The following is an 11,130-nucleotide window of genomic DNA, read 5'->3' as shown; positions in this document are numbered from 1 at the left end:
GGATTATTTGTTTTTTGGGTATGGAGTTTAGTGAGTTCCCTATAGATTTTGGATACTAGCCCTTTATCTGATATGCCATTTGCCACTATCTTTTCCCATTCTGTTGGTTGCCTATTAGTTTACTTTTATTGTTTCCTTTGCAGTGCAGAAGCTTTTTATCTTGATGAGGTCCCAATAGTTCATTTTTGTTCTTGATTCCCTTGCCTTTGGGGATGTGTTGGGGAGGAAATTGCTGCAATTGAGGTCAAGGAGGCTATTTCATGCTTTCTCCTCTAGGGTTTTGATGGTTTCCTGTCTCGCATTCTGGTCCTTTATCCATTTTGAGTTTATTTTTGTTAATGGTGTAAGAAAGTGGTCTAATTTCATTCTTCTACATACATGTTGCTGTCTAGCTCTCCCAACACCACCTGTTGAAGAGGCTGTCTTTTTCCATTGGATACTTTTTCCTTTTTTGTCACAGATTAATCGGCCATACACTTGTGGGTCCAGTTCTGGGCTCTCTATTCTATTCCATTGGTCCATGTGTCTGTTTTTGTGCCAGTACCATACTGTCTTGATGATGACAGCTTTGTAGTAGAGGCTAAAGTCTGGGATTGTGATGTCTCCCATTTTGGTTTTCTTCTTCAATATTACTTTGGCTATTCTGGGTTTTTTGTGGTTCCATACAAATTTTAAGATAGTTTGTTCTAGCTTTGAGAAGAATGGTGGTGCTACTTTGATGGGAATTGCATTGAATGTGTAAATTGCTTTGGGTAATAAAGTCATTTTCACAATATTTATTCTTCCGATCCATGAGCACAGAATGTTTTTCCATTTCTTGGTGTCTTCTTCAATTTCTTTCATAAGTCTTCTATAGTTTTCAGCATACAGGTTTTTTACATCTTTGGTTAGATTTATTCCTAAGTATTTTATGGTTTTTTTTGTGCAATTGTGAGTGGGATCAGTTTTTTATTTCTCTTTCTGTTGCTTTATTTTTGGTGTATAAGAATGCTACCGATTTCTGTACGTTGATTTTGTACTCTGAAATATTATGAATTCATTGATCAGTTCTAGAAGGCTTCTGGTAGAGTCGATTGGGTTTTCCATGTAGAGTATCATGTCATCTGCAAAAAGTTAAAGTTTGACTTCTTTGCCGATCTGATGTCTTTTATTTCCTTTTGTTGTCTGATTGCTGATGCTAGCACTTCCAACACTATTTTAAACAACAGTGGTGAGAGTGGACATCCCTGTCATGTCCCTGATTTCAGGGGGAAAACTCTCAGTTTTTCCCCATTGAGGATAACATTAACTGTGGGCTTTTCATGAATGGCTTTTTTGATGTTTAAGTAAGCTCCTTCTATCCCGACTTTATTGAGGGTTTTTATTAAGAAGGGATGTTGTATTTTGTCAAATGCTTTTTCTGCATCTATTGAGAAAACCATATTTTTTTCTTTTCTTTTGTTAATGTGATGTATCACATTGATGGATTTGTGAATATTGAACCAGCCATGTAAACCAGGAATGAATCCCACTTGATCATAATGGGTAATTTTTTATATGCTATTGAATTTGATTTGCTAGTATCTTGTTGAGTATTTTTGCATCCGTATTAATTAAGGGTATTGGCCTGTAGTTCTCCTTTTTTGTTGGGTCTCTTTCTGGCTTAGGAATCAAAGTGATATATTCTTCATAGAATGAGTCTGGTGGTCTTCCTTCCGTTTCTATTTTTTGGAATAACTTGAGAAGCATCGGTGTTAACTCTGCTTTAAATGTCTGGTAGAATTCCCCTGGAAATCCATCCAGCCCTGGGATTTTATTCGTTGGGAGATTTTTGGTAACTGATTTGATTTCTTCACTGGTTATGGATCTGTTCAGATTTTCTATTTATTCCTGTTTAAATTTTTGTAGTGGATGCGCATTTAGGAATTTGTCCATTTCTTCTAGATTGTCTAGTTTGTTGGAATATAATTGTTCATAGTAATCTCTAATGGTTGCTTGTATTTCTGAGGGATCTGTTGTAATAGATCCATTTTCCTTCATGGTTTTGTCTATTTTAGTGTTCTCTCTTTTCTTTCTGAGGAGCCTTGCTTGAGGTTTATCAATTTTGTTTATTTTTTCAAAAAACCAACTCTTGGATTCATTGATCTGTTCAATTGTTTTTTTGGATTCTATCTTATTTAATTCTGCCGTGATCTTTATTATTTCTCTTCTTTTGCTGGGCTTGAGGTGCTCTTGCTGCTTCCTTTCTTGTTTCCTTAGGTGCACTGTTAGGTTTTGAGTTTGTGTTTTTTCTAGTTTGTTGAAATAGGCCTGGATTGCAATGAACTTTCCGCTTAAGACTGCCTTTGCTGCTTCCCAGAGAGTTTGGATTGCTGTATTTTCATTTTCATTTGTTTCCATATATTTTTTTAATTTCCTCTCTAATTGCCTGGTTCTCCCAGTCATTCGTCAGTAGGGTAGTTTTTAACCTCCACATTTTTGGAAGTTTCCCAGACTTCTTCCTGTGGTTGATTTCTCCAAGATTGATCACATACTGGGTCATAAAACAGCCCTCCATAAATACAAAAGAATTGCGATCATACCATGCACACTTTCAAATTCATTTTAAAAGTTAAGCAGATTTAAATGGTGAACATCATTGTTATAATTTGATTAAGAGTAAGGATGCTGGTAAATATATGACCTATACTTTTACAAATCCTCTTGTTCTGCACTTTCATCCAAATAATGGACTATAGAGGTAATTGATAAATAGAACACAGGTTATCCAGTCCTGACAAGAGCCTTTGGTTACTTCTAGATGCAAAGTTTTTATTCTGAGGAATTGACACATTTTATTCACTATAGCTTATGCTTATAGTCCAAGAAGTTTAAATTTACAATAGTTTCTTGAATGAGTCAGTATAAAAATTCTCTCTCTGTATATATGTATATAAGCATGCACACACAGACACATATATATGTATGTCTATATACATACATTATACATACAAATATCATTATGTGCTGTAAGTATATATTTATATGCATATATCTGAATATACATATATATAAAGATGGTAAATTGATAATTAATGATATAGTAATTATAAAGTCTCTGCTAGAAATAAGTCCTAACCTCAAACAACTTTGAGGTCCTCTATCTCAATACTGTAGCACTTCTTCCTTGTGTCTTAATTTAATGCCTATAATTCTAGCAAGAGATTTTAACCTGAGAAGAGGAATCTTATGAAAATATTATCATTGGAATATAATATGCAAATATAATATTTAAATTTTATAATTATGAAGCATAGTCATGTTATCCCCATTTATTAAATTTCTCAGAAATGTTGTATTTTCGAGGGAGAATCAGATCATAAATCTTCTCTATTTTATGTAATGAATATTCTCAGACAACCTCACCAATGAAGGTGAAATATTACATTGAAAGTAATATCCCTAAATTAATAACTCTGATCAGTTCAATGAAAGATTATGATTCATGCTATTTAAAGGCAGATATAGATCATATGTCCTAACAAAGAAAGTATATGTATGTATACACTACTAAAGTTAAATTGTATTACAGATATAGGGCATTTCAAATTTTACCAAAATATCTTATATGATACTTGCATGTATATATAAAGAAGGACTTCATATGTTTTAGATAAAATTGTATGATATGAATAGTGAATTACTTCCCCATTGAAGTTATTTTTTGTCTTCTTAGCCTCTAGAAGTTGTTACTCAAACTTTAATTTTGAATCAAAGAAGTCCTTAAATATTGACATACTGAGACATAATTAAACTCTTAGACCATATCATACATTAAATTTTGTGTAATGAACTAGAATTTTAAGCTAGAAAAACCCTGCAGCACAAGAATGTAGAAGATGCCAATGTCAACAAAATGGAGAGTGGTTATGAGGGCAGGAAGATAAAGGTCACAGCCTGAGAGGGCACCACTGGCTACAATACAAGTAGGAGACCGGTGAACTGGATATAGCATGAGAGTTCCACATATCTTTGATTCTGATGATTCAGCAGAAATTCGTGAGTAGATACTTAGAGGTTAGAATTTTTAATTATTATTCAAGAATGTCATTGCAGTTTGCTGTGCTACAGAAACAAATTCCAAATGTAAAAAAAGTACTAGCCTACTCATCAAAACTCATTCCTTTAGTTGACATTGGGACACATTTTTGTATTATGAAAAACACATTCTGTGGTTTTGTGGTTCACATTCTACTCAGCAGATACTTGAAACTCAGTTGGAATATATTTTTCATGTAGCAAGACACCAAAACAATGGTAAACAACCAAAATTCAATGCAGAAAAATTTTTTATGTGACATCAATAACATTGGCCTTAAAGTTAGTGCTTTACAGAAACATTGCTGTTGACACAATATAACAATTAAATTTAGTGGCAAAACCTTAAATTTCTAATTAAATTCTTATCAAGATGTATATTTCTGAAATATCCATTCCTTTTCATCAAAAAAGAAAAACTTTCAAACAATGATCTTGCTGTTAAAAAAAGGTGTCAAGAATATTGCAAATTTCTGTCAAGTGAGAAGAAAATATTATATTGGAAAGAATTTAAGAAGTAGATTATTCCCAAGGTGCCTAGGTGCCTCAGTTGGTTGAACGTCCAACTCTTGATTTAGGTCATGATCTAATGGTTGTGAGATGGAGCCCCTTCCCACCCACCCCCCGCCATTCCCACCCAGCGTGCTCTTTAGGATGCTCTCTCTCCCTTTCAGCCCCCAAGCATGAATTCTCTGTCTCGCTAAACAAACAAATAAACAAATAATTTAAAAAATATTCTTGAGACCTTAAATGTATTTAGTGCTCTAAGTATTGTACCTATTGGGCTAGTTGATGCATTGATCTTACCTCATAAAAAAGTCATTTATGGGGGGAAAAGATAAAATAAATGAATTAACTAATTATGGAAGTATCTAGGGGAAAACTTTTAGAAGGAACGCCTTTTCAAATGTCTACATATGGGACTGTGTTTGGCATATGCAAGGGACAGCAGTGGTTCAGTGTGACTGGAGTTGAGTATGGGAGGAAAAAATGTGAGGCCAAGTAGGAGATGTCATGAAACAATTGAAGGAAAATCTGTTTTGGCAGGGCCATGTAACTCATTCACTAAAGGCTTTGAGCTTCATTCTGAGCAAGAAGTGAAATCATTGGTGGTAGGTGCTCAACAGAGGCATGACTAAAATTGTTTACCAGAATCACTTGGTTGGAAGGTCACAAGGGCATTTGTTCAGTCTCTTAAGACAGTACCCATGAAGCGGCTATTAAAATGTAAAGGAGGATGTGATCATACTCAAGGGGAGAGATGGTTGACTTTGAGAACAGGGTGGTGACTGGGAGTGGTGATATGTGCTATCAAGGCAAAGCTGACATCATTGGCAGAAAGGTCATATATGGAGTTAAGAAAGGAAAGAGAGAGAGAGAAAAAAAAGCACTGGAATCTATATGGACTTAGGGCTGAGCAAATGAAAAAATAGATTTGGCATTTACTGAAATGAGAGAGATTTCAGAAAGAATAAATATGGAGTAAGGACTTCATTTTTCATGTACAAAGTTTGCAATTACTATCAGATATAAAGGTGGAAAAGTCAAATTGGCATAGGATATTTGGAACTCAAGGTCAAGAGAGAACTACATAAAATACAAATCCAGGAATTAGCATTTAGAAAGAAGGTGAGTAAATTATCAGGCTATGTGAGATACTTTAGAGAGTGACAAACGATAATAAAAATAATCATGTGAAAAGATTGAAACTCCTAAGTTTATTAATGAGAGTTATATTCAACAGTGCAGGTGAAAAAAGTATCTCAAAAAAAAAAAAAAAATAGAGTGATATGCTGAATGAAATGCTCCAAACTAGCCAAAGTGAGATTACTGCAGTTTGACTGTTGAAACTGACAACATGAAGGTCATTGGTGACTTTAAAAAGAGGAGGTTTAGTGGAGTTTGTGGACTAAAACCAGGGCAAGGGGTCATTATGAAGCCAACAATTATCTACACTTTCAAGAGCCTTTCCTGTAAAGAGTAAATAAATGGAGCAGAATTTAGATTAGAAATGGGATCAAAAGGGAATTTTTAAGATAAAAGAAAGAACTTATTTATACACTGATTTGAATAACACAAAAGAGGGAATTTCTAATAGAGGAAAGAGAGAGAATCAGTGCAACCATGTCCTTGGGTAGATGTGAGGGACTGAGAAGTAAAAGCAAGGAGAGGGGGGATATTTAGTGAGCAGCATGACATTTATTGTTATTGTTTATGCACAAAGAGTAAATTAGCAAGTAACAAATTACTTATTTGCTTTGCCCGTAGGAATTAAATGTGTAGAAAATAAAAGATTTGATTTTATATTCCCCATCTCACTGGTCTATAAATATGTCTGAGCACAGATATCATTAAGGGTAGATTTGTCCTACTTTGAATCCCACTGGTTCTTTATGGAGATTCTGAGGAGAATAAACCAAATAAATTGAGATTCAGCTCCTGTTCTTCGTTGTTTATGTTTCGTGGCTCTTTTTAGATTAAAAATATTATATAATATTTCTATATAGTTTCCTTATTCTTACTAATGTTACATTTCCCCTTTATAACAAGGATACAAATATTCTTCCTTTTATTTTAAATTCAAAACTGTCTACTTGAAAAAGCTTCTTATAAATTACAGTTCCTACATTTTCCTTTCTTCCCCATATTGTATCCTTTTCACAGTATCCAACAGTTTAAGCAGGAACTACTTATCCATATCATGTGCTATTTAGTCAAAAGTAGAGAAAAGTTGAGTTGTATCAAAGGTTCTCCATGGCTTCTAACCATACATTCCTTATGACAGGTAGTACTACTGTGACCTGCTAAATGCCAGGGAGAACCATGAAAGTTCAGGTAAAAACATGGATCATCTTACAAAATTATTTCCCTTGTAATCTATACCACCCACCTGAGCATTCTCTAGATAAACTTTTTGTTATTTGTGCATTTTATTGAGCCCTACCTTAGATCTTTTTTCTAAGAATGTTCTACAAAACTATTCACATCCTATTAGACACTCACTAAGTTGTGGATACCATTATTAACCTTTTTAAAAAATGTTTCAAGTTTTATCTATTTACTTAGAGAGAGAGAGAGAGAGAGAGAGAGAGAGAGAGAATCCCAAGCAGGCTCCACACTACCAACATGGAGCCTGATAAAGGGCTTGAACCCACGAACCATGAGATCATCACCTGAGCCGGACACTTAACCAGCTAAGCCATCCATGTGCCCGTAACCCTTTTAACAGCTATAGAAACTGGGGCGTAGAGAGCATGAGTAAATTGCTCCAGTTCACATGCATAATTAGATGATTTGCAGGGCTTAATTAGATGCATAATTAGATGATTTGAAGCTCTGGAATCTCCTCTGTAGCACTTAACATCCGGAACACACCCACTACGATATGCAGACTTATTCTTCATTGTGAGATCTTGAAGTATATGGATTCTATTAGGGAAAGCTTTATGGATAGGCATGTCTGCCTCTATATCTGATTTATATGGTTTGTTGATTTTTGTTATATAGTTTGGTTTATATAGTTTGTTGACTAGTTTTGAAATATTGTATGTGTACTGTGGGTTTGAAAAATTTAAGAGTTACATATTGTTCATTTTCTTTTTAATGTTTTCCCTATTACGGTTTATATAATCCCTTATTACCATGCATTCTAACATTAATATAGTACCAGAAAGCGTAAACTTAAAATGAATACAATTTGATACATTTTTGTTTTTTAATCATTAAAATCAACTCTTTTAAAAATGAAAATGAATGAATTCATGTGGACAAAAACCCCAATAAACACAAGTAAAAATAATAGTCAATAATTTTAATTTTGTTGAAACACCTATTTTATGTTAGTGGTAGGAGCCCATTATTTAAAAGCTATTCCCTACAAATAACATTTTTTTATTCTTAAATCTATTTACAGTGTCTGATAGTTGCTTCTAATTATGTCAAAGTCAGATAGGTAGGTAGGTATGTAGGTAGATAGATAGATAGATAGATAGATAGATAGATAGATAGATGAGAGACATCATGTCACTGACATTGGTGTTTCAGACTTGCTGGAGTTAAAAAACAAATAAATATTGTATTTATTGAGAAAGAGTGGAACCTTGAGAATTGGGATCAGGAATTTGTTAACTCCTGGCACTTCCTCTGGATTTGTATCAGTGTCTACTCCTTCCCATAAGAATTTAGAAACACTCTCTCCCTTTATGTTTGAAAGCAATGTAGAAGTCTTATGTTCAAGGCAGCACTCAACCTCCTCCAGAACTCCTTTATCATTCCTGCTGGACAGTAAATTATATCACAACATAATCCTGTTTTGGAAGTACTTGGCCTAGTAAAAGAGAAAGTAAGTATATTCCAAAGGTCCTGAATGACTGAGGAAACATACTAACTTGCAGAAAGCCAAGAGGATATGTGATAGGGCTGGGTGTTAAGATTCATGATCAAGAAGAACAGATGATAAATTTGACCAATAGAGTTTATCCATATGGGAGTACTCTCCTTTAAATCAATATAAAAGCTGGCAATATCCTGAGAGGTAATGCTAAACCCAAGTGGCTTTTCGAAGATTGGAAAAACCCACAAACAGAAGTATACACAAACTGAAGTATAAACATAAGAATTTTCCATAGAAAAGATTATATCGCTTGGAGAAATGTACATACTAGAGTGATGTTCTATATTCAGAAAGGCTATCTGCTGACTATATTCTGTGGAAAGATACATTTTCCAAAACATTATAAGATGTACCAGTAGGAGGGTCACCATCATCTCTGAGAAGTTCAGTGATGGCTGTCTTTTATAGGAAGGACTAATGGCAAGAGATGTTGTGGTAACCTAGTACCCTTTTAGTATTAGGGCTAATGGAATTGCAAAACAGAAGCCAGGTAGCATTTAAGTAAAAATTAAGATGTCTTTAATTATTGTAATGGGCAGCAAGTTTGCCCTAGCATCTAAGAGGAGTCTGAACTACCAAAACATGAAAATTGCTTAATTTATACAATCTAAACAAAATTAACACTGGATGTGGAGGAGGCTGAGGGAAGCTACTCCCAGAAAAGTGGCATTATTGTCCAATTTCTAGATGAGGCCCAGTTCTTAGACCTAGATTCCATACACTGAGGGATATCCTGGTTTTTCAAGAAGATATTAATAAAAATGGCTAATATCAAAAATCACTGAAGAGACTGAATAGATACATATAGATGAATAATTGTTCTCCATGCTTATTACTCTTTGCTCAGGGCATCAACAGGTGTCATTTGAGAAGCCACAGAATTACCAAAAGGTCTCTGATTCTATTACCAACTGTATCTTAGTCCATTTAGGCAGCTATAACAGTATTTCCATAGGCTGAATAGCTTACTAACAATAGAAATGTGTTTCACACAGTTCTAGGAGCTGACACCCTTGCCAGTTTGGTAAGATGAGGACCCTCTGTGGGGTGTCATACTTCCTACAGTATAGCAGAAGGAACAAGGGAGCTGTCTTGAAGGGCATTGATCATTCCTGAAGGTTCTACCCTTGTGACTTTATCACCTTGCAACCATCATTTTGGACATTACAATTTCAACATAGGAATTTTAGAAGGACACAAAGATTCAGTCCATAGCAACACGACTTTCTAGGTCTTGCTCTACATGAGCAGGAGAGCCATGTTTGCTTTGTGGATGAAAGTAATAAAATATCACAGAGAAACATATGAGAAATTGTCAAAGAGATGGTAAAAAAGAAGTTCTAAGGGAAATTACACATGACATGTTATTATGCAGGAAACAAGGAAGCTAAGCAAAAAGCTGAGGCTCGGCAATGGTCTCAGAAGAGCAGCTGTGACACAAACCTTGGCATAATAAAAATTATACATTTCTGTTTGAGATACAGTGTTTTCTGGTAACTGCAGATATTCAGAGACAATCTGAATCCTAGGGATAAGCCAGAGCCAAAAAAATTTACAAAGAATATAACTTTAACATTAGTCTTCACATAGCTATAAGAATTCATAAACCCTTCTATGAGGGAAGACTGGTGATTAGAAAATATTGTGCATTTATATGGTAAAGAGAAGATTTTAGTGTGAACACCCTGGGTTTGAAAACTGAGTCTTAGAAATAAAGGAAAATACCTTAAACAAGATAGTAAGACTCATTTATAAAATATTATAATAACAAAACATCACCCCTGTAGAGGGTAATCTTTTTATCAAATATATTAATTTTATTTTTTATTTTTTTATTTTTTTCCTTTTAATAGTTTATTGTCAAATTGGTTTCCGTATAACACCCAGTGATCTTCCACACAAGTACCGTCCTCCATTACCACCACCTCCCTTCCCCCTCCTGCTCCCCCTTCAACCCTCGGTTTCTTTTCAGTATTCAATAGTCTCTCAGGTTTTATGTCCCTCTCTTTCCCCATTTCTCTTTCCCCCTTCCCCTCCCCATGGTCCTCCATTAGGTATCTCCTGTTCTCCTGTTAGACCTATGAGTGCAAATATAGCAAATATATGGTATCTGTCCTTCTCTGCCTGACTTATTTCACATAGCATGACACCCTCAAGGTCCATCCACTTTGCTACAAATGGTCATATCTCATTCTTTCTCATTGCCATGTAATACTCCATGGTGTGTGTATATATATATATATATACACACACAAATGATTACACAGCATCTAGTCACTCTTAACACTTTTCGAACCAAATCTCAGTTTGGATCCTCAGTACCATGGCCGATCATGGGAGTTTGCTCACTCCAACCTGGAGAGGATATATAACTGATTTGGTTTTAGGAGATAACCTCATTTCTCTTGCTGACAGTTTAGACCAAGTTGTCCTGATGAGACTTCTGGATGTTCCAGAGTAAGAAAGTCCCTCCTAGGGGTGCCTGGGTGGTTCAGTCAGTTAAGAGTCTGACTTAGGCCCAGGCCATGATCTCAGGATTCATGAGTTTGAGCCCCACATTGAACTCTTTGCTGTCAGGACAGAGCCCACTTCAGATCCTGTCTCCCTCTCTCTCTGTCCTCCCTTGCTCTCTCTGTTTCTCTAGAAAAGAAATAAACATAAAAATAAAGAGAGAGACAGAG

General features: G+C 35.1%; 1 long non-coding RNA gene across 1 annotated transcript in view; it reads left to right on the top strand.

The window, feature by feature from the left end:
* LOC115290468 overlaps window positions 1-11,130 on the top strand; it is a 66,118-nt gene that overhangs the window by 32,974 nt on the left and 22,014 nt on the right. Inside the window, exon 4 of the long non-coding RNA XR_003908118.1 lies at window positions 6,842-6,891. This is a non-coding gene — a long non-coding RNA (uncharacterized LOC115290468). The remainder of the gene's footprint in view (window positions 1-6,841; window positions 6,892-11,130) is intronic.

The sequence above is a fragment of the Suricata suricatta genome, chromosome 4 (assembly GCF_006229205.1).
Source record: "Suricata suricatta isolate VVHF042 chromosome 4, meerkat_22Aug2017_6uvM2_HiC, whole genome shotgun sequence".
Taxonomy (NCBI): Eukaryota; Metazoa; Chordata; class Mammalia; order Carnivora; family Herpestidae; genus Suricata; species Suricata suricatta.
This window is presented reverse-complemented; position numbering and strand designations above follow the sequence as displayed.